Source organism: Coregonus lavaretus, assembly GCF_964263955.1.
Source record: "Coregonus lavaretus genome assembly, contig: HAP1_SCAFFOLD_2354, whole genome shotgun sequence".
Classification (NCBI taxonomy): Eukaryota; Metazoa; Chordata; class Actinopteri; order Salmoniformes; family Salmonidae; genus Coregonus; species Coregonus lavaretus.
Genome location: NW_028156861.1, coordinates 52,893 through 77,843, shown reverse-complemented (window position 1 = coordinate 77,843; position 24,951 = coordinate 52,893). Strand labels below are relative to the sequence as shown.

Genomic DNA, 24,951 nt, shown 5'->3' with positions numbered 1-24,951 from the left:
CCCCCACAACAGAAGTTACCCACCCATCAGGCTCCCTCATCTCCCCACAACAGAAGTTACCCACCCATCACTGTGTGTCTCTTGCTAAAAAAATCACGTTTAAATGTTTTTGTTTGACATATTCCCCCAGTCTTTGCCGCCGTTCATGTTAAGGAAGTCTAACCGTGAAATCTCCATAAGAGGTGGGAGGGAAATCACCACAATCAGAAACCAGTAGAGAAGCCCATAAAGCCGCCATGCCAGAAAAAAACATCAATTTAAGCAGATTCTGAAGACATGCCCTTAAGAACCCATGACCCATTTTCTCAGCCTATACCGCTTCCTGGGTGAGAGGACACTAAACCCCTCATTCTTCATCACGTGTTGTACTGACCTTACAAACCTTCCAGGATCAATAAAATAAGACTCCGGCAGAACCTTCTTTTTCCCCTTTAGTCTCCATCAGGAACCTAGAAAGTTCTCTCACCGTATATACTGGGCCCTCAGCCTGACTGGCTGTCAGCTCTGGATCCAATGAGCCATCTGAAAACGAGACCGACTTGTCCTCCGCTCCTCTTCCTCCTCCTCCATTGGCACGGTACCCAAAACAATGGCATTTTGAAAGTTCTTAGAGCAGTCATTTATTTAACCAGTTTACTATTTATCTACTACCATTTGCCTTTTTGTGTTTAACATTTTGTGGTTTGTAATCTAGCGGTTAAGAGCGTTGGGCAGTAACCGAAAGGTGTCTGGTTCGAATCCCCGAGCCGACTAGGTGAAAAATCTGTCGATGTACCCTTGTACAGATTTAGGCACCTAACCCTAGTCGTTCTGAATAAGAGCGTCTGCTAAATGACTCACATGTAAATGTAAACTAGGCCTCTGTGAAAGCTTGGCAATAACTTATTTAATATACATTATTCCCAGACAGACTCCTCTGAAGACAGGCAGGCAGCACACTCCTGAAAACTAACTGCTCAGCAAAGCAAAGGCTCTTTTGAGAGCTACCAGATTTATATATAAAAGTCCTAGCCCCCGCTGCCGGCTGGTCGCGCTTGTCTGCACTAGCATTATGTCCTACATCCCCACACTAGAAACACTGAAAACTATCTGTGCTAGCAAACCCTGTGTTCCACCCCTCCCCTGTGTAACCTTGAAGTTTGTTAAGAAACAAACACTTGTCTACGAAAAGAGACATGTTTAACGGATTCCGCTTGGCACCCAGCCGAGAGCACACGGAAACCACTTGCAAATTTACCAAAACTAACCAACTACTTGGGGTCTGTTCGGAAGCAATAAACGGAGGCAGATTAGCCACCACAACTCTTATCGAAAGAGGCGACATCTGCACCAACACACCCCTCACAACAAGACAAACCTTTTTCATTAACCCAACCACCGCCTTGTTCATTCTGGATGCAGAGTCCAGATGTTCCGCTCCAACCTGTTCGCCGACCATGAGCAAAACTTCCTCCACACCTTTCTCCGGAACGGACCCGAAGCGACAGCGTTTCTTCTCCACTCGGTTGAGGCCATCACACCGCCCTAACAAACTACCCCTACTCCCCCCTCAACTCTAAACGATAAACAGTGGAAACCAATAAACAAACCCTCCACCATGAGAAAATAAATTCAGAAAATACGCAAGAACCAAAAGAAAAAAGAATAGTAGCCCTCCTCACGAACCACAAATCTCTCACACAACCAACTTCTTCTTCTATGATATAATGGCGGTCCACAAACCAACGTTAAAGGTGCATGCCGCCACCTACTGTGCTGGAGTGTGTGGTCAATCACGGTTCCAACATTTCTAAATCCTCCTACCTAGGGAGGGAGGGAGGGAGGGAGGGAGGGAGGGAGGGAGGGAGGGAGGGAGGGAGGGAGGGAGGGAGGGAGGGAGGGAGGCGAGATCAGATCAGAGACTCAGATCAGTTTCGTTTCCACATAAGTTCGTTCTTGGAAGGGCGTGGACTTTCTTGATCTGCCAGATAGGTGAGGTTAGAGGGAGGGAGGGAGGGAGGGAGGGACAGAGGGAGGGACAGAGAGAGAACTGCGTTCAACATGGAGAGGGAAACAAATATTTTAGTTTCTAGGTTAGGGCCCTTCATTTGGAATGAATATAACAAATATGAGTTGTTAGAATATATAAAGGGTAACAGTTCCTATGAAGTACATATTATAATTATTTTAATAAGCTTCATAATGCCTTATAATACACTTATGTGTTATAACACTGATTATAAGTGTCTATAATAATTAATAAGTGGTTGTAATGGGGGGGCTTGATATTGATACAATATACTGTAGTTTAAATGAATACTGTATGTATTGACTGATCATTGAGAATGAGGTAATACTTTACATTACAGTGTGGTTATTACTGTTAGGCCTAGGGTCAGGGTTAGAGTTACTACATTCAGCAGTAACCCTAACCCTAGCCATATCTAGGACTAAAAAGAGAAGACCTTTTATAATCAGAGTTCTTTGTATCTCTTCTTAGTCATACAGAAACCCCCCACATTTTATAGGTGGACGGGGTTATGAACATATCCATTGAATTGTTTTCTGCAACCAGATGAAATGAAACTGCCTTTCAGCAGGAAAAGCTTCTCTAATAATCCTAACCATTGCTGGGTGTCTTCAGAGACTGATGTATAGAGACACACTGTCAAGTCAAATCATCTGGCTGTGCTTTCATGTCAAAACATTTATTATTTTCTATTCATAAAATTCTATTGTATTATATTCTTTGATAATATATTATATCCATAGGCTCCACTCCGTATAGTGTTAATGATGACTGTTTGTTCTGTACATTGATTGAATGGTTAGGACTATCTCACTGTATTCACTGTTTAAATCCCCAGAGACCAGGAGACCTAAAGGAAGCCTTCAACACTGTATCCCTTCATCCAGTCATAGTAAACAACCTCTGTCTGTCTGTACGTCTGTCTGTCTGTAAACACAGCCAACTTTTCTGCGGTGGTTGTTGTTGCTATCAGTGCTGCACAGCTATTTTCAGGTCTCTCCAGAGATGGTCGATCGGGTTCAACTCCAGGATCTGGCTGGACCACTCAAGGACCACTGTGTGCTTAGGGTTGTTGTCTTGTTGAAAGTTGAACCTTCGCCCCAGTCTGAGATCCTGAGCGCTCTGAAGCAGGTTTTCATCAAGGATCTCTCTGTACTTTGCTCAGTTAATTTTTCCCTCGATCCTGGCTATTCTCCCAGTCCGTGCCTCTGAAAAACATCCCCACAGCCTGATGCTGCCACCACCATGCTTCACCATAGGGATGGTGCCATGTTTTATACAGACGTCACACGCCACATCTCCAGGTCCAGCATAGCACAGAGCAGGAGGGGGAGCAGCCTGGAGTCCTGTTTTCTTCAGTTTCTCCACCAACTCAGCCAACATGTTATTTATCCTCAGAGTAGGCCTTGGAGTGAAGGTCTGTCTGCACTGAGGATGTCACACCCCACATCTAAAGGTCCACCATGACAGTGAGCAGGAGAAGCAGCTTGGAGTCCTGTCTTCTTCAGTTTCTCCACCACTTAGGCGAGCACAGCACTCCTGTTCAGAATAGGTCTTGGGGTGAAGGTATGCCTGCACTGCACTCAATCTGGTTTATTTAGTACCCCAGCGCAGGTTAAGTAGTGGAAAGAACATGTTGGGTTATTTTGACCCAGACAGTTTGGTTGCGTGAATAACCCAATATGTTGGGTTGTTAGTATTAAAAGAACACGGGTTAATTTAACCATCAGTTGGGTATTTTTTACTCTCATGCTTGGTTGACCTAGCAACTGGGTCTGTTTTAATGTCATGCATGGTTGACCTAGTAACTGGGTCTGTTCTAATGTCATGCTTGGTTGACCTAGCAACTGGGTCTGTTTTAATGTCATGCTCGGTTGACCTAGCAACTGGGTCTGTTTTAATGTCATGCTCGGTTGACCTAGCAACTGGGTCTGTTTTAATGTCATGCTTGGTTGACCTAGCAACTCGGTCTGTTTTAATGTCATGCTCGGTTGACCTAGCAACTGGGTCTGTTTTAATGTCATGCTTGGTTGACCTAGCAACTGGGTCTGTTTTAATGTCTTCCTTACTGTAGGTTATTTTAAGGAGGCGTGGCTTATTATGGGCGTGGCTTTCAGCCAGATCTTATTGGCTACCCATGAGAGTAAATGTCAATCCAGTTTATCATATCAAATTTACATACAGTAAACTCAATGTTTCCTTATTAAATTATTCTATAATATGTAGAGTATTTATTACATATTATAATAAGGTATACCACTGTATTATAGCCCAACAATGAGACATACGTGGACTTTTAGGAAACTCTATAAGCATCATTGAAGCTACAAAAATGTCAATGTTCAACCTTAACATGTGCTAACTACACAACAGACCAGATGAACATGAATTATATTTACTCTCATGGGTGGCTAAAAATAACTATCTGAAAGCCACACCCCTACTAAACTATGCCTACAGTCTTCTGATCTGACCTGCTGGGTCATATCACAATAACCAAGCAACAATAACCCAACACCCAGCATCCATAACCCAGCAGTTTTTAAAGAAAACAAGTCAACTAAGTGACCCAACGCCTGCAACCCAACATTTGGGTCAACCAAACAACCCAGTATTGTTTAGAGTGTGGGGACAGGTGTAGACCCCTTTCAGATCATCCTGATCCCAGCTTTCTTTAATACAGCCCATACAGTAGCTGTGTCCACAGGCAGTAGTCACCGGATCCTTCAGTGGATCCAGACAGACGGAGCAACAGAACAGTTCTAGATTATCAGCCATTTTAGTGCTTTCACCTGAAGGTTGAGCAACATGGTGTCAAAATCTGTTTCATGGAACTCTACACCAGAGGACAGGGAGTGGCTTCCTCTTGACTGTGTACTCTGTATCTACAGGTTTTTGGGGGATGGAAGTCAAGCTAAGAAGATGACGTTGCATACAGCTGTGTCCACAGGGAATAGTAACTGGATCCTTTGGTAGATCCAGACAGCAGAGTGGATATTTTAAAAGGGCCTCTGCAATGTCCATACAACAAACTGCACAGCAGAGTATCAGAGATAACTTTAATTTCTTTGAAAGTCTGAGTGGTGTGGGAGGCCTTTTAGATCTGTTTGGAGACGTTAGTCCTGGATGGATGCACTGAGGTATATAGGGATGGAAGCCATAGTGACGTGTTTTTATTTTTATTTTTATTTTTTCACCTTTATTTAACCAGGTAAGCCAGTTGAGAACAGGTCCTCATTTACAACTGCGACCTGGCCAAGATAAAGCAAAGCAGCGCAATAAAAACAACACAGAGTTACACATGGGGTAAAAAACATAAAGTCAAAAATACAACAGAAAATATATATACAGTGTGTGCAAATGTAGCAAGTTATGGAGGTAAGGCAATAAATAGGCTATGGTGCAAAATGATTACAATAGTATTAACACTGGAATGCAAGATGTGCAAGAGATTATGTGCAAATAGAGATACTGGGGTGCAAAATAAATAACAATATAGGGATGAGGTAGTTGGGTGGGCTAATTTCAGATGGGCTGTGTACAGGTGCAGTGATCGGTAAGGTGCTCTGACAACTGATGCTTAAAGTTATTGAGGGAGATAAGAGTCTCCAGCTTCAGAGATTTTTGCAATTCGTTCCAGTCATTGGCAGCAGAGAACTGAAAGGAATGGCGGCCAAAGGAGGTGTTGGCTTTGGGAATGACCAGTGAGATATACCTGCTGGAGCGCAGACTACGGGTGGGTGCTGCTATGGTGACCAATGAGCTAAGATAAGGCGGGGATTTGCCTAGCAGTGATTTATAGATGGCCTGGAGCCAGTGGGTTTGACGACGAACATGTAGTGAGGACCAGCCAACAAGAGCGTACAGGTCACAGTGGTGGGTAGTGTATGGGGCTTTGGAGACAAAACGGATGGCTGGATTCAGTCATACAAAAGTTATACTTAAATCCTAATTGGTTCTCAAGCAAATTAGTAAGATTGTCTCACCCAATGTTCAAGAAAGGCCCTTTTCCCTTTATTCAGATTACAACAACTCATTTGCAGTTATTTGAAAAGGAAATCATCTCCCAAATATCACTATTTCTAAAACAAGCCATAGAAAGTTGGTTGCAATTTCAATTTAATCCTCCAAAAACGACAGAACAAATAATGCAACAAATATTGTGGTTAAATTCAAATATACTAATTGACAAAAAACCTGTATTTTTTGACAGAATGTTTAAAAAATGTATAATCTTCGTAAATGATATCATCGGTAGGACTGGTGGAGTTATGTCGCACATGCAGCTAACAAAAACATATGGAAATGTCTGCTCTACCCAAAATTACAACCAAATAATTGCAGCCTTACCGCAAAAGTGGAAGAGGAAAGTGGAAGAGGGAGAAAGTAAAGAACTTGTCTGTCGGCCTTGCATTAAAGAACATAATTGGTTAAGGAAAACTGTGATAAATAAAAAAGTATATCAGTTTCACTTAAGGACCAAAGGATTGACAGCCGTCCCATTTAGATTGCAAAATAGTTGGGAAGAGATTTTTGACGTACCGATCCCATTTCCTTTTAAATCCATGAAGGGAAGTGGACAAGTTCACACTTAGAAAGGAGATAATAGTTCCACACCCCATGTGTCCTGATAACTAGAGGAATGGAACCATATTGAGGTTGTCTGCTTTCTATACGGTTTGATGGGAGAGAGAGAGAGAGAGAGCGAGAGAGAGAGACAGAGAGAGACAGAAGAGAGAGAGAGAGAGAGAGAGAGAGAGAGAGAGAGAGAGAGAGAGAGAGAGAGAGAGAGAGATAGAGACAGAGAGAGAGAGAGAGAGAGAGAGAGAGAGAGAGAGAGAGAGAGAGAGAGAGAGAGAGAGACAGAGACAGAGACAGAGACAGAGACAGAAACAGAGACAGAGCGAGAGAGAGACAGAGACAGAGACAGAGACACAGAGAGAGAGAGAGAGAGAGAGAGAGAGAGAGAGAGAGAGAGAGAGAGAGAGAGAGAGAGAGAGAGAGAGAGAGAGAGAGAGAGAGAGAGAGAGAGAGAGAGGACATCAGGTAAACTTCTGGAGATGAGGGAATATGTGTGCAGAAAGAAACCCTCCAGTATGGTTAACCCCAGTTAGGCCCAGTATGGACTATCAATACAAGTGACCATTTAGAATGTGACCCAGTTCAATGGGTCTTAACAGAACTGGGGGATGTCAGCCATGAAGTTGTCTAAACACAACTGGAATATAATTTGTTTCTGATTCATTGTTAATGGATTTTCCATTAGGAACACAGGGGGAAAACCTAACACAACAACACACATAACACACAACCAATAAACACAAAGGGGGAGGAAACCACTAAAGTCATTTCCATATTGTCATTTTCTAACGACAGGGAGAAAACATGTAAAATCTAGAAGACTACTTTAGATCTGGTCAAAAGAAGCCTAGTGCACTACGTAGGGAACAGGGAGAGATTTGGGACAGAGACAGTAACTCCTGTATGGAAATCTTCATTCTAATGACAGTGAGCAAATCTCCAATCTACACCCTATTCCCTATGTAGTGCACTACTTTAGATCTGGTCAGAAGTAGCCTAGTGCACTACGTAGGGAACAGGGTGTCATTTGGGCCAGAGTCAGTAACTCCCCTGGGTATGAATTGTCTCTCTATCTTATCTGTCTTCTATATGATGTTCTCCTCTCCTCCTCTCTTCTCTCCTCTATTCACTCTATTCTATCATCCACACCACATGCCAGCTTCAACACAATCCATTTACAAGTTAAAGACACACCTTGGAATAAATAGCAAAGGAAAACTACTACTAGATGTATTTTTTATTTCCCATCACCATGAATCATATTTAATAACTGAACAGTAGCAGACCTAACTTAATCTGTTCCTGACTCTGGATAGTGGATTAAAAAGACCATCAATCTCCAATGATATTAAAGTACAATTCTGAACATTACTGATATACTGAGTGGTAAGTCAAGATATGTGCTGGGTTTTTATTGTTTGGTTAATATCACCACCTGCTGGACAGGTTTAATGTTGCTTGACTGAGCAGTATGGGAGAATAAAATTTGCCAAATTTAGGGCCGGTTTCCCGGATATCTCCATTGAACATGCTTTTTAGTCTAGGACTAGGCTTAATCTGTGTCGGGGAAACCGGCCCATATAGTTTAAGTAGAAAGTAAGTTATTCCACCTTGTAGTGGGCTGACTAGTCCTTGGGAATTGTCCTTTTGTTCCTGGACCATTTTCCATGCAGCTCCAGGTGACAGAGAACACATCAATTGGGTCGAGCCTACAAGCTGTTCAATGATACTGAGGAAAATTACATAGAGACAGAGAACCAATTGAGAAAACATATCAATGGTTCTGAATGCCAACCAATACACATCAGAAACATACTTCATGATTAATGTGATAGAACCTGCTCTTACCATGAGAAACAGATTCCCCAATCTTCTCCTCCTCTTCTTCATCTTTAATGTTGACATTCAGCTCCAATGTAGGGAATGTCCTCTTGGTGTAACGGTTTAAGCTGTTGCTTTCTCCCGCGGTAGACCTGGTTCATATCCCGTCGGTTACATTAAGCAGTCTATTCTCTGAAAATAGTCCAGACAGCATGTACCCAACAGTGAGGTCAGTGGGATTGGAGAGAGTCCCCTCTCCCTCTCTCTGTCTCTCTCTCTGTCTCTCTCTCTCTAACTGGAGTAGAGAAGTGAAATGGTGTGTCTCCTTTGGTCAACAATACTCACCTTGAGACACTCCACAGCCTGTTGGAGCTTCTTCAGCTCCTTCTCTCTCTCCTGGAATCTCTGCTGGACTTTCTGCTGACTCATCCCCAGCTGCATCTGTGGAGAATCACTCTTCAATGAGCTATCAAGCTTTATTTGTCCAGTAGATCAATAGTATAGTAATGTGACATAGGGCACATAGAGAGGAAAGTCTAAAATCTTGAGGAAGTCCCTTTACCATATGACATTTTCTATGTTGCTATGTTAATGATTATAGTGTTTATGGTAGGTGTACATGGTATACTCGGCAGCTGGGTAAACACCTCCCGAGTATCATTTCTTACTCGGCAGGATCCGTCCACGTTTTCGGAGGGCTCCTGGCAAGCGGGGAGTCGCCGACCCGCGTTCAATGTGCCGGTCCGCTTAGCGATTGCGTCCCGCACGCCCCCATGTCTTCTTTTTTTTCATTTTCATATTTTTGAAAAAATAATTTTTCATATTTTTTTTTTCTGCTTCAAAGTAGATTAAGTGAAGCTTCACCTCCATTCAGGCAGTTATCACACCCCCCCCACCCGGATTCGACCCCACGGGTCATTTAAAGACGTGTTTGGCTACGGGCACGTGGTAAGTTATGCGTTCACCTGGTAGTCGTCTTTTTTTTCATTTTCATATTTATGAAAAAATATATATATTTTTTTTTGGTAGTCATTTAGCAGACACTCTTATCCAGAGCGACTTACAGTTAGTGATGCATATTTTCTTCATATTTTTTATTTTATTTTATATATTTTTTTCTAGCTTTATAAAAAAAACAAACGGATAAAAACCTGGTTTTCTAATATGTACGGGTTCATGAGGGTTGCCTAATCACACATGTGACATTTTGGAAGGATGTGACCTTTTTAACCCTTCGAAACAGCACCTATGACCACAATGTAAGGCACTTCCGGTTGTCACAGGAAGCTGTAATTAAACACATATCCTCATTGGGACAAGCTATTACAGAATCCTGAGTTTCAGGTCAATCCGTGAAAAACTATACTTTTTAAAGAGGGTTGAATGTAGCGTTTTCACTATCTGCTGGTGGATACATCTAAACCATGTTTAGGGTCAATCTTCCCACTTCCGGTTGCTCCAGGAAGCTTAAACTCAACACAGGTAATCCTTATAGTAGCCTGATGGGTTGACAAAGAAGACAGTTTGATATGGCAATATAAACCCACATAGGCATCAAGTTGAAGTTAGGGCAGCAGGCAATGTATTTATATATCCCCTGTGGAGGCTGGCCACTCTCTCCCCCCTTTCTCCTAGCCTGCTGCACCTCATATGACATTTTGGAAGGATTTAACCTATTTGAAAAAAGTTGAAAGGCAACGTGGATCTACTGTGGTGTAGTTCTTCCCAGCATTGCAACCAAATCAGATTTGTATTACATATTGCCTGGAGTGATTTAAAAAGGAAAGAAAGCTCTAATCTTTACCCAAATGGTCTCAAATTATAGGCCTGATCACCCTGGACCAATGCCTGTTGGTAATTTCAGTAGAACCAAGCAACTCAAGTAGCTATTCAACCTCAAAACTACCTGGTTTTGCTATACATTCAAAACAGCAGTATAATGTGAAATTTTTTGTGGGCATTTAAAAATGACAGAAAATCTTTTCCAAAATGGTCTCAAATGAGCTGTACTCTCAGGCCCATGGGAGAAAGGGTTTTACTAGGCAGGGAGTGTAGAACAAGATGCATGGAGCTCCAGAGGACACAAGGTCAATGTGGGCCTGCATGGATGTCAGCAGGGCATGAGGGAGAAGGCCCAAGTGAATAGGTGTGTCTGTGTGAGTGTGTGTGTGAGTGATGTATGTTGTTAAGCTATGGAATTAATTGTACAGCATTGGATTGGTTTTGGCATGGGGTAGAGGGAGTTTACATATACCAGTCATTTCCTTTTAAATCCATGAAGGGAAGTGGACAAGTTCACACTTAGAAAGGAGATAATAGTTCCACACCTCATGTGTCCTGATAACTACAGGAATGGAACCATATTGAGGTTGGCTGCTTTCTATACAGTTTGATGGGAGAGAGAGAGAGACAGAGACACAGAGAGAGAGAGAGAGAGAGAGACAGAGAGACAGAGAGACAGAGAGACAGAGAGACAGAGAGACAGAGAGAGAGAGAGAGAGAGAGAGAGAGAGGACATCAGGTAAAGTTCTGGAGATGAGGGAATATGTGTGCAGAAAGAAACCCTCCAGTATGGTTAACCCCAGTTAGGCCCAGTATGGACTATCAATACAAGTGACCATTTAGAATGTGACCCAGTTCAATGGGTCTTAACAGAACTGGGGGATGTCAGCCATGAAGTTGTCTAAACACAACTGGAATATAATGTGTTTGTGATTCATTGTTAATGGATTTTCCATTAGGAACACAGGGGGAAAACCTAACACAACAACACACATAACACACAACCAATAAAAACAAAGGGGGAGGAAAACACTAAAGTCATTACCATATTGTCATTTTCTAACGACAGGGAGAAAACATGTAAAATCTAGAAGACTACTTTAGATCTGGTCAGAAGAAGCCTAGTGCACTACGTAGGGAACAGGGTGTCATTTGGGCCAGAGTCAGTAACTCCCCTGGGTATGAATTCTCTCTCTATCTTATCTGTCTTCTATATTATGTTCTCCTCTCCTCCTCTCTTCTCTCCTCTATTCACTCTACTATATCATCCACACCACATGCCAGCTTCAACACAATCCATTTACAAGATAAAGACACACCTTGGAATAAATAGCAAAGGAAAACTACTACTAGATGGATTTTTTATTTCCCATCACCATGAATCATATTTAATAACTGAACAGTAGCAGACCTAACTTAATCTGTTCCTGACTCTGGATAGTGGATTAAAAAGACCATCAATCTCCAATGATATTAAAGTACAATTCTGAACATTACTGATATACTGAGTGACAAGTCAAGATATCTGCTGTTTTTATTGTTTGGTTAATAGCACCACCTGCTGGACAGGTTTAATGTTGCTTGACTGAGCAGTATGGGAGAATAAAAGATGCCAAATTTAGGGCCGGTTTCCCGGACATCTCCATTGAACATGCTTTTTAGTCTAGGACTAGGCTTCATCTGTGTCCGGGAAACCGGCCCATATAGTTCAATTAGCAAGTAAGTAACAATACCTGTTCCATGATACTGAGGAAAATGACATTGAGACAGAGAACCAATTGAGAAAACATTTCAATGGTTCTGAATGACAACCAACATACATTAACAGCATACATCATGATTAATGTAAATGTATAAGATTAAAACGTTACACTTACAAATAATATGAATGCATTGAATTGTAATTCATAACATCTTCTGAAGATCAAATCAATCAAATCATTGTACAAAAAAACAGAGCAGAATGAATCATCACATCTGGGGACCATGACCATCAGCATGACTAGTATCTATGTGGACCCTACTACCGTTTAACCAGCTCAGCTAGACTACACCAGCATGACTAGTATTTATGTGGACCCTACTACAGTTTAACCAGCTCAGCTATAGACTACACCAGCATGACTAGTATCTATGTGGACCCTACTACAGTTTAACCAGCTCAGCAGTACCATAATAGAGATTAAACCCAGGATAGAGGGGCTGAGTGAATGTGGTCTGGACTCTGTGGAGGAGGGTCATTGTGTCAGAGACACTGTAGAAGGACAGAGTACCTGCCTTGTGATCCAGGTCCACTCCTACTCTGGAGGACTGAGGGCCTGATACTTTAGTCATAACATTATTGTGTCTGAACCAATAACCACAACTATAGTACTCTAAACTCCAGGACTTGTTATTGAATCCAAATGCACCATCTGTCCCTGTTCTGCTGATGTCTTTATATGAGACTGCTGTAACACACTCCCCACTCCACTCCACCTCCCAGTAACAGCGTCCAGACAGACCCTCTCTACACAGAACCATCAAGTAGTTTGTGAATCTGTCTGGATGATCAGGATATGGTTGGACTTGGACTGTACGTGTCAACTTTCTGTTCCCTTTAGACAGAGAGAGGCGTGTGTGTGCTGTGTTTGGGTCCAGTGTGAGCTGACAGGAATCTGGGAGAAGAGCAGAGCAGAGACCAATGAGGGGAGTTAGAACAATAAGTTGTGTCAGATACTGTATCTACCCTGTCTTTGATTAGAGCACAGCAGAGATCAAATCAGAGAAATATGAGGAGTCAGATAGATACCCAGTCTTTGATTAGATCTACTATTGCTATATATTTCTAGAGGGATTGTTAGGAGTGTCAGTAAAAAGAGACTGTTAGTTACTTGAGAATAAAGAGACTCACATTGTAAGAACTGTTCTCTGGTCTTGGGCTCTGGAGGCAGTACAACATCCACTATATTCACTACAGACACACAAACACATTCACAGAGAGAGGGAATGTTATAATCATACCATATTCCACATGTATATGACTAGTAGGGAACTTTCAATGGTCTAAAGTTGATGTTCTTATTATTTTCAACACACCTGTAGTGGAGATCTTTGTCCATTCTCCTTTAAGGACGTCTTCTAGTTTCTCTCTCAGTTCAGACACAGTCTTACTCACATCTCCAAAGTACTGAAGAGGACGGACAACGATGCTGGGTAAGTCTGAAGATACACTGGTACCGGAGAGAGACTGATAACTCTGGAGAGAGAGAGAGAGGGAGAGAGAGAGAGAACAGAACCAAATGATTGAGAGTTTCACATTGAGTTTTAATTTCATATCACATGTATCAAGGCAGTTGAGTTACCTGGAGGAAATGGATGTGATCCTCTGTGTGTGAGAGCTGCTCCAGCTCAGTGCTTCTCTTCCTCAGCTCAGCTATCTCCTGCTCCAGTTGCTCCAGGAGTCTTTCAGCTTGACTCACTTGAGCCTTCTCTTGGGCTCTGATCAGCTCCTTCACCTCAGAGCGCCTTCTCTCAATGGAGCAGATCAGCTCAGTAAAGATCTTGTCACTGTCCACCACTGCTGCCTGTGCAGAGCGCTGTTAAGAGAGAGAGAGAGAGAGACTTGTCTTACTTTAATGAGCCATCCTCATTACACAAACACCCCCACCCCCACTCCTAAAAGCACATTGCGTGCCACCACAACCTCCGCACAATCACATTATCCAGTACCCAACACCACAGTACAATACACCAACCAGCACCGCATTCCAACCGTCCATCCAACCCCTCCTCTCCAGCCGTACAAACAGCCCCCCTGAGCCCCCATACCTCCTGAAACATCTCCACACAGTAATGGCATTACCCTGGCAACACAGAAAAAACATGGTGAACAGTCTGTCATTGCAGAAAACGGACTCCCCTCCCCAACTCCCAGGTCAACCCGAGCCAACCAGCTATTGGTGTCCAGGGCTCCATGTAATACCCTCCACTGGACGACCCCTGACCTTTCCAGCACTGGGAGCTTATAGAGCACCCTCCACCTATACCCTGCCATGCTCTCAGCCCCCACAACCCCCTGCCACTGATGCCCCTTCACTCCCACTAAGCTCAGAGTGTCAAAAGTCAGTAAGTCCTCCAGACTCTCCTGCCAGTCCCCAGTCTCTGCTGTCCCTTGCAGTGGTGGAAACGGTGGTGGCCCCTCCTCAGGCTGCTCCAGCCCTCAGTACTGCAGCATAGAAATCAGAGACCCCTGCTGTATTGAGTCTCTCCTGCCGCATGATGAAGATCTGCTGATCCAGCCCCAAACCACCAGCCCTCCTCAACAGAGCACATGCTGGTTCCCTCCAGCCCACCTCCGTACGGTACAGTAGCCTTTGTGCTGCTGAGTCAGAACGCTGCCACCCTGACCAGAAAAAATTCACTAACTTGCACTGCAGGTCCACAAGCAAACCACCGGGGGCGTTGAGAATGGCCAATTTAAGCCATAGAGAGGATGCCACCAAGTTGTTGATGATCAGCACCGCCCCTCTGTATGCCACTTGGGAGATGAGCCACCTCCACTTCGTCAGCCTCGACACCACCGCTTGTGAAACTCCTTCCCAGTTCTTCCTATCCCAACCCTCCGAGCCCAGATATACCCCAAGCATCTTGAGCCACTCACAGCCCCACTGCAACCCCCCTGGAAGCTGCGGAGGTGCCCTGTCCCTCCATGCCCCACATAACAGAGCCTCACTCTTGCCCCAGTTTCCCTAAGCAGAAGACGCCCCCTCGTACACCCTCAAACTATTCTCCAGGGCCTGTAGGTTCTGCTCATCCCTAACCAACACAGACGTCATCAGCGTATGCTGACACTGCTATGCCTGTCCCCAACCCTATGCCTGGCTCCCACACTCCCTGTAGCCTCCTGCGTAGCAGGCCCAGAAAGGGCTCAATAACAAGAGTGTATAGCTGCCCTGACAGAGGGCATCCCTGGTGAATGCCCCTCCCTACCCAGACTGGCCTACTGAGCCCTCCCCACACCTTGACCATACATGAAGCCCCAGCGTACAGCATTTGAACACAGGCCACAAAATTCTCCCCACAACCAAAACAACACATTGAACAGATATTCATGGTCCACTCTATCAAAGGCTTTCTCCTGATTATGAACAGATTGTTTGTGATTGAGCGTCCTGGTACACAGTACGTTTGAGTCTGTTAACGAGGACCTTGGCAAAGACCTTATATTCCACACAGAGCAATGCCACAGGCCTCCAGTTCTTTATGTCGCTCAAATCCCTATTTTGGGCAGGAGAGTCAAAGCCTCCCGTCTACAGCTTAGCGACAGCTCCCCCACCCCGACGCACTCACGCAACACACGTTCTGTCCAATAATTCCCCAGAACTTTTTATAAAAATCCACAGGCAGACCGTCTGAGAGACAGCAGCTGAGAGTTTGTGTAAGGCCAGGGAAATGTCAATTTGATTTCTCTGTGACAGAGAGAGTTTGGAAAGGTCTGTGAGCAGAACCTGAGAACACCCAGGATAATAATAATAATAATAATAATAATAATAATAATAATAATATGCCATTTAGCAGACGCTTTTATCCAAAGCGACTTACAGTCATGTGCATACATTTTTACATATGCGTGGTCCCGGGGATCGAACCCACTACCCTGGCATTACAAGGGCCATGCTCTACAGAGGACCACATAGTTCTGCCCTCTTTAAATCAGAGTACAACTCCACAGCTACAGCCTCATCTCCTCACAACAGAAGTTACCCACCCATCAGGCTCCCTCATCTCCCCCACAAAAGAAGTTACCCACCCATCAGGCTCCCTCATCTCCCCCACAACAGAAGTTACCCATCCATCAGGCTCCCTCATCTCCCCGCAACAGAAGTTACCCACCCATCAGGTTCCCTCATCTCCCCACAACAGAAGTTACCCACCGATCAGGCTCCCTCATCTCCCCCACAACAGAAGTTACCCACCCATCAGGCTCCCTCCTCTCCCCCACAACAGAAGTTACCCACCCATCAGGCTCCCTCCTCTCCCCCACAACAGAAGTTACCCACCCATCAGGCTCCCTCATCTCCCCACAACAGAAGTTACCCACGCATCAGGCTCCCTCATCTCCCCCACAACAGAAGTTACGGACCCATCAGGCTCCCTCATCTCCCCCACAACAGAAGTTACCCACCCATCAGGCTCCCTCCTCTCCCCCACAACAGAAATTACCCACCCATCAGGCTCCCTCATCTCCCCCACAACAGAAGTTACCCACCCATCAGGCTCCCTCATCTCCCCACAACAGAAGTTACCCGCCCATCAGGCTCCCTCATCTCCCCAGAACAGAAGTTACCCGCCCATCAGACAAACGTAAAACAAGGGATTTTCTTGGTTTCCCCACTCTGTTTTTCCAACCCCTCTGGTGAAACAGAGTACTGAGCCCTGTACTATAATATAATATAATGTGCAATTTTGCAGACGCTTTTATCCAAAGCGACTTACAGTCATGTGTGCATATATATATATAAATATTATTTTTTTGTGTATGGGTGGTCCCGGGGATCGAACCCACTACCCTGGCGTTACAAGCGCCATGCTCTACCAGCTGAGCTACAGAGGACCAGGTGCAGACACATTTGTGAAAGCAAAGACAAGGTCATTATTTGCTCTAAACACTAACAACCTACCCTTACACACCTCTTTTGCTACCCCTGCACTAAGATTTCTGCCATGGCATTTAAATGTTTTTGGTTTACATATTCCCCCAGTCTTTGCCGCCGTTCATGTTAAGGAAGTCTAACCGTGAAATCTCCATAAGAGGTGGGAGGGAAATCACCACAATCAGAAACCAGTAGAGAAGCCCATAAAGCCGCCATGCCAGAAAAAACCATCCATTTCAGCAGATTCTGAAGACATGCCCTTAAGAACCCATGACCCATTTTCTCAGCCTATACCGCTTCCTGGGTGAGAGGACACTAAACCCCTCATTCTTCATCACGTGTTGTACTGACCTTACAAACCTTCCAGGATCAATCAAATAAGACTCCAGCAGAACCTTATTTTTCCCCTTTAGTCTCCATCAGGAACCTAGAAAGTTCTCTCACCGTATATACTGGGCCCTCAGCCTGACTGGCTGTCAGCTCTGGATCCAATGAGCCGTCTGAAAACGAGACGCCTTGTCCTCCGCTCCCGCAGACTCACCTCCCCCCTCTTCCTCCTCCTCCATTGGCACGGTACCGTCCTCCTCCTCCCCAGTCTCTGCCCCCCTGCACTTCCCCCCTGATCAGAGCCTCTTCCCCAATGACAGGCAATATTTCCTGGGATGAGCCCACCAAGCCTTTGCCCACCGGAGTCTCTGTTACTACAGAAACCTGCCTCAGCTCATGTAGCCCAGCTGCAACCCTCCCCACCATCGCTTTCTCCACGGCCTGCGCACCACCACTTGGCCATGCACTACTACCGTGTAGCTCAGTTGGTAGAGCATGGCGCTTGCAACACCAGGGTTGTGGGTTCGTTTCCCATGGGGGGACAGTATGAAAATGTATGCACTCACTAACTGTAAGTCGCTCTGGATAAGAGCATCTGCTAAATGACTAAAATGTAAAAAATGTACTCTCCTCCCTCCTGGTACCCCTGCCATTTTTTGCAATTCTGAGTAATCACTATTTTAGTACGGATTAGTAAGGAAAAACACTTTATTCAGTACTACTGCAGTTGCTTAATAATTCCAATAGATGGCAGCATAAGACCATGAATGACATTTCAGAAGATTAGTTTAGTTCTCTCCCTGGATACACCACCACTCCCCCTCACAGGAAAACTCCTGCCTGAGCTTTTTACTGTCCCTTTCCACACTGCTAACGCAAGAGGAAGGACTGAAAAAAGCATTTAACACATTACTGTTAAGTAATATAATGATGATTCATGTTTATTATTACCTGTTTTTATGGTCATGTTTTGAAATTATACTTCATTACTATAATGATTATCAATACGCCTGAACATTAATTCAGTCACTAGAAACACCGAAAACTATATGTGCTAGCAAACCCTGTGTTCCACCCATCCCATGTGTAACCTTGAAGTTTGTTAAGAAACAAACACTTGTCTATGAAAACAGACATGTTTAACGGATTCCGCTTGGCACCCAGCCGAGAGCACATGAAAACCACTTGCAAATTTACCAAAACTAACCAACTACTTGCGGTCTGTTCGTAAGCAATAAACGGAGGCAGATTAGCCACCACAACTCTTGTCGAAAGAGGCGACATCTGCACCAACACACCCCTCACAAAACCCCCACTCACAACAAGACAAACCTTTTTCATTAACACAACCACCGCCTTGTTCATTCTGGATGCAGAGTGCAGATGTTCCGCTCCAACCTGTTCGCCGACCATGAGCAAAACTTCCTCCACACCTCTCTCCGGAACGCACCCGAAGCGACAGCGTTTCTTCTCCATTCGGTTGAGGCCATCACGCCGCCAGTGGCGGCTCCTGAAAAAAATCTCAGGGGGGGCAATTTTTCTGATGATTTAGGTGACCTACACACATTTTAAAAAAGATATGTCCAGCAACAACATGAAGACAGGGGCAGCATATAAGTCAATACCAGAAGCATTTATTGACTGATCTCAAAAGTGTTGGCTTACAAAATCAAAATAAGTTATCACAGTAAAAATAATCAAGGGTGTTCTTTCACATTCCTCAACACTGCATAAACAATATGCATTTCCATAAACAAATGAAATATCAGCTGAAAATACAGCATCTTGGTATTTGTTCAGATTGCAGGATCAACAAGAGCTTTTACCACATTTTTTGCCACATGGTTGAATTGGAAATATGTGCACCTGAGCATAATTCACAACAAGCAAGCAGGAGCTTTTGATAGAGGCTACTGAAAACATTGATGCAAGTTATTGGTAATAAGACATTTTTATAGACTTCCATATTCTGCCCTCTTGTATAGATTTGTGAAAATGAACAGTGATAGACATTTTGCCTGAAAACAGAATTTGAAAGTAATTTCTAGAAAAGGTAAACACAGCTATCTGTATGGCTTTGTAAAAATGAACAACCATATTCTGGCCAATTGTATAGATTTGTAAATATGAACAACCATATTCTGGCCAATTGTATAGATTTGTAAAAATGAACATGAACAGATTTTTTTTTTTTTTTACTTTTTTTAAAATGAAAAATAACTATTTTAAACAACATCAACTGTGAACTGATTTGGGCGTGTGTGTGTTAAAGAGACAGACAGGGAGGGACAAAGAGAGAGAGAGGCTACATTACTTGTACTGAAACTGTTCTCTTCTCTGTTTCAATACAGCAAAGCGTTCAATGACTTTCTCATTGAAATCAGGCATGCTGAGGACTAGTTCCCTCTCCATGGAAAGCATGGCCAGTGCATTCAGACGTTCCTGGCCCATTGAATTTCGCAGGAATGTCTTAACTCATGTCAAAGTTGAGAAACATCTCTCAGCTTCAGCTGTTGTCATGGGAGTAGTTATGAGGATGTTCAACAGAGTCACAGTCTCAGAGAACGTCTCCTGGAGGTTGTAGCTCATGAGAACCTGGTACAGTGCCAGTGCACCACAGCCTCCCTTGAATTCAGGATTCTCATAGATCAGAGATAGTTCTGTCTTGAGCTTTGCCTTGCTCATCATGGGGTATGCATTCACAGTGGCATTCAGAGCCTCATCAGGAAATGAATGGCAGTACCTTTCAAACATGTCTGCTTGCAGTAAGGTAGCACTCACAAGGTGGCCAGAGAAAGAGAACCTTTCTTTGGTGTGATCCAGGATGGTGTTGCAGACCTCTTCAGACAGCCTTTGCTTCTCCTCTTCTCTCAAAGCTGTTCTGGGTCTTTTGGCTCCTGTTGCTTCTTGCAGCTGCTGTTGAGAGGAGTCCCTGAAGGCAAACAGACCAATGTGTTTGTTGGCTTTGTACAGTATTGTTGTCTATGTGATGCACAGGTATATGCAATGTATCCATGTATAGTACAAATACTTCAGTTCCACTTAAAATGGGCAGGGATGCATAAAGTCTTTAGTGTTTAAGTTAGCCTTTGTGTCTCACATAGCCTGGATGTTCAGCACAGTATACAGTGGTGCTCATAAGCTTATGATCCCATGCTAAAGTTGACTAAAAAGAGGAATAAAAAAGAAAAGAAAATTGGTGTCCTTAAAGGTTGGATTTTCCAACTTTTTTAATTAAGTCATTAAGATCAATTTCCAAAAGATGATTTTTTTATTTTTGTATTCCTCTTTTTAGTCAACTTTAGAATGTGTTCATACACTTATGAGCACCACTGTACAGTACACATAGTATATAAAATAAGCTAGATTACACCACTGGCCATAATGAGAATAATGTAATTTCAAACACAAATGCAGTCTCCTTTCATGCATACATTTTCAAATAAAGCTCTGCTTTGAGAAAGATCGAATGATATTGTTTAATCTTACCTTATGGCCTGCACACTGCTTGTGAAGCTGTCGAGAGCACGTTTGATAAAGACAGCATCGATGTCCTTCTTCTGTAGCTTCTGGTACAGAATGTCGACGTGGGGCATGATTTTGTGAAAAAGCCGCAGGAAAAAAATAAAATCTTCATCATGTAGCATCCTCACGTAGCCAGATGCCTCTCTCACGGTGGGCTGGTCAAATGAACCCGTCCGAATGGCTTCAAAACATTCTATGAGGTCGTCTCGATTCTCGTAGACAGTGTTCACGACTCTGCTTAGTAGAAACCTGTTGAATTATTAAATTTGGTCTGGGAGGTCCTAATTGTTTCGTTGCCAATTTATCTTGATTTGTTCGCCGACAAAAAGGAACTTCTTTCAAAGAGACAATCGAGTTGCACTGAAGGCTAGCCATTTTGACAGTAGTAGTGAATTGATTGATGAGGCTACCCGCTCTTTTCTTAGTTACGTTCATGGTTATGTTACGTATGACGAAAGCGCGTAAGTGCAAGCCCTCAGAAACCCATAGAGATTGTATTGAATGCTCTGATATTTGAAAAAAATTGATTTTACATTAGAGGCTATGAGAGACTTCTGGGCGATTTTCAACCTGACTGAAATCACCCCAAAACGGGCGGGGCCATTTGAAGCACGACTTTAGCCTGATTGGACATTTAGTGGCAGATCAGACGTCTAGATTAGAACACTGATAACTACTGTTGCCGTGATATAATTGATTAGAAAAAAAATCCATTCCTTTTCCCGTTTGGCAGTGCGTCGCCCATATCGCCCTAATGAACACACCGCCCCTGATTTCCTTTAATCTTCCAGGTGGGCGGGGTTAGCTTATACTTTTAGGACTTTTCTATTTGTTCTGTTGGAACAGGAAAACTCAATCAAAATTATTTTAAATAGTATTTGAACACAGGTCTGTTTCCACATGCAATAAGCCTGTAACATCTTGTATGATCTTATGAGTTAACAGTGTATCAAATGGAAGGGCAAGTCTCACCACTGAGAGGAAAACATCACTGGTCCACCTCTGCATCAGGTCAGCTATGTTGATCAGTACTGTCCCAGGGATGCTGGGAGCAGAGATGAACTCCCCTGACCTGATACCCACCTATGGAGTTGTCATTTTAATATCAGTTTAACCCCATTACTGCTATAACACACACAAGCCATGTTAATAGAATGAAATGGATCCAGTTTCCATTTATTCTACAATAGATTTACTGCCTGTGGAACACTTCTCAAAAGTGGTCTTAAATCAAGGTGACTGCAGGTCTCAATCCCAAACGAATGGGGGAAGAATTAATGAAATGGCCACCCGGACTATTTACATTGACCCCCCCACCCCCCCCCCCACCCCCTTTTTGATTTTACACTGCTGCTACTTGCTGTTTATCTATGCATAGTCACTTTACAAATGACCTCAACTAACCTGTACCCCCACACATTGACTGGCAGAGCTACTCCACCTCAAGAATGACCCCCTGTATATAGCCTCATTATTGTTATGTCGTTTTATTGTGTTACTTTTTGATTTGATTTGTTTTTTAAATTTAGTTTATTTTGTAAATATTTTCTTAACTCTATTTCTTGAACAGCATTGTTGGTTAAGGGTTTGTAAGTAAGCATTTCACGGTAAGGTCTACACCTGTTGTATTCGGCGCATGTGACAAATGTAATTACATTTTATTTTATTTTATTTGAAAATGGTACCATCTAGAAAGATGGCATTTAGAGGTATGGAGAAACAAGATTCACACAACAGAGCTGACCACAACTGGACTGGACTGGCTGGGATATTTTCTTTACACATTGTCCTTTCAAGGATGGTTCCAGAACTTGGCTTGACACAGCTCTGTAGTGTTAGCCAGCCCAGTTTGGCCCTGCTTGACTCAGCTCTGTAGTGTTAGCCAGCCCAGTTTGGCCCTGCTTGGCTTGACTCAGCTCTGTAGTGTTAGCCAGCCCAGTTTGGCCCTGCTTGGCTTGACTCAGCTATGTAGTGTTAGCCAGCCCAGTTTGGCCCTGCTTGACTCAGCTCTGTAGCGTTAGCCAGCCCAGTTTGGCCCTGCTTGACTCAGCTCTGTAGCGTTAGCCAGCCCAGTTTGGCCCTGCTTGACTCAGCTCTGTAGTGTTAGCCAGCCCAGTTTGGCCCTGCTTGACTCAGCTCTGTAGTGTTAGCCAGCCCAGTTTGGCCCTGCTTGACTCAGCTCTGTAGTGTTAGCCAGCCCAGTTTGGCCCTGCTTGACTCAGCTCTGTAGTGTTAGCCAGCCCAGTTTGGCCCTGCTTGACTCAGCTCTGTAGTGTTAGCCAGCCCAGTTTGGCCCTGCTTGACTCAGCTCTGTAGTGTTAGCCAGCCCAGTTTGGCCCTGCTTGACTCAGCTCTGTAGTGTTAGCCAGCCCAGTTTGGCCCTGCTTGACTCAGCTCTGTAGTGTTAGCCAGCCCAGTTTGGCCCTGCTTGACTCAGCTCTGTAGTGTTAGCCAGCCCAGTTTGGCCCTGCTTGGCTTGACTCAGCTCTGTAGTGTTAGCCAGCCCAGTTTGGCCCTGCTTGACTCAGCTCTGTAGTGTTAGCCAGCCCAGTTTGGCCCTGCTTGACTCAGCTCTGTAGTGTTAGCCAGCCCAGTTTGGCCCTGCTTGGCTTGACTCAGCTCTGTAGTGTTAGCCAGCCCAGTTTGGCCCTGCTTGGCTTGACTCAGCTCTGTAGTGTTAGCAAGCCCAGTTTGGCCCTGCTTGACTCAGCTCTGTAGTGTTAGCAAGCCCAGTTTGGCCCTGCTTGACTCAGCTCTGTAGTGTTAGCCAGCCCAGTTTGGCCCTGCTTGACTCAGCTCTGTAGTGTTAGCCAGCCCAGTTTGGCCCTGCTTGGCTTGACTCAGCTCTGTAGTGTTAGCCAGCCCAGTTTGGCCCTGCTTGGCTTGACTCAGCTCTGTGGTGTTAGCCAGCCCAGTTTGGCCCTGCTTGACTCAGCACTGTAGTGTTAGCCAGCCCAGTTTGGCCCTGCTTGACTCAGCTCTGTAGTGTTAGCCAGCCCAGTTTGGCCCTGCTTGACTCAGCTCTGTAGTGTTAGCCAGCCCAGTTTGGCCCTGCTTGACTCAGCTCTGTAGTGTTAGCCAGCCCAGTTTGGCCCTGCTTGACTCAGCTCTGTAGTGTTAGCCAGCCCAGTTTGGCCCTGCTTGACTCAGCTCTGCTGTGTTAGCCAGCCCAGTTTGGCCCTGCTTGACTCAGCTCTGTAGTGTTAGCCAGCCCAGTTTGGCCCTGCTTGACTCAGCTCTGTAGTGTTAGCCAGCCCAGTTTGGCCCTGCTTGACTCAGCTCTGTAGTTTTAGCCAGCCCAGTTTGGCCCTGCTTGGCTTGACTCAGCTCTGTAGTGTTAGCCAGCCCAGTTTGGCCCTGCTTGACTCAGCTCTGTAGTGTTAGCCAGCCCAGTTTGGCCCTGCTTGGCTTGACTCAGCTCTGTAGTGTTAGCCAGCCCAGTTTGGCCCTGCTTGGCTTGACACAGCTCTGTAGTGTTAGCCAGCCCAGTTTGGCCCTGCTTGACTCAGCTCTGTAGTGTTAGCCAGCCCAGTTTGGCCCTGCTTGACTCAGCTCTGTAGTGTTAGCCAGCCCAGTTTGGCCCTGCTTGACTCAGCTCTGTAGTTTTAGCCAGCCCAGTTTGGCCCTGCTTGACTCAGCTCTGTAGTGTTAGCCAGCCCAGTTTGGCCCTGCTTGACTCAGCTCTGTAGTGTTAGCCAGCCCAGTTTGGCCCTGCTTGACTCAGCTCTGTAGTGTTAGCCAGCCCAGTTTGGCCCTGCTTGACTCAGCTCTGTAGTGTTAGCCAGCCCAGTTTGGCCCTGCTTGACTCAGCTCTGTAGTGTTAGCCAGCCCAGTTTGGCCCTGCTTGGCTTGACTCAGCTCTGTAGTGTTAGCCAGCCCAGTTTGGCCCTGCTTGACTCAGCTCTGTAGTGTTAGCCAGCCCAGTTTGGCCCTGCTTGGCTTGACTCAGCTCTGTAGCGTTAGCCAGCCCAGTTTGGCCCTGCTTGACTCAGCTCTGTAGTGTTAGCCAGCCCAGTTTGGCCCTGCTTGACTCAGCTCTGTAGTGTTAGCCAGCCCAGTTTGGCCCTGCTTGGCTTGACTCAGCTCTGTAGTGTTAGCCAGCCCAGTTTGGCCCTGCTTGGCTTGACTCAGCTCTGTAGTGTTAGCCAGCCCAGTTTGGCCCTGCTTGGCTTGACTCAGCTCTGTAGTGTTAGCCAGCCCAGTTTGGCCCTGCTTGGCTTGACTCAGCTCTGTAGTGTTAGCCAGCCCAGTTTGGCCCTGCTTGGCTTGACT

The 24,951-nt window shown here is 44.7% G+C and overlaps 1 long non-coding RNA gene across 1 annotated transcript; it reads right to left on the bottom strand.

Moving 5' to 3' along the window:
* Positions 1-12,616: 12,616 nt before the first annotated feature.
* On the bottom strand, positions 12,617-13,448 carry LOC311119628. The gene is made up of 3 exons (XR_014612009.1): positions 13,271-13,448; positions 13,086-13,145; positions 12,617-12,849 (listed from the first exon to the last, which is right to left on the bottom strand). It is a non-coding gene; the product is annotated as an uncharacterized lncRNA (long non-coding RNA).
* Between the last annotated feature and the right edge of the window lie 11,503 nt (positions 13,449-24,951).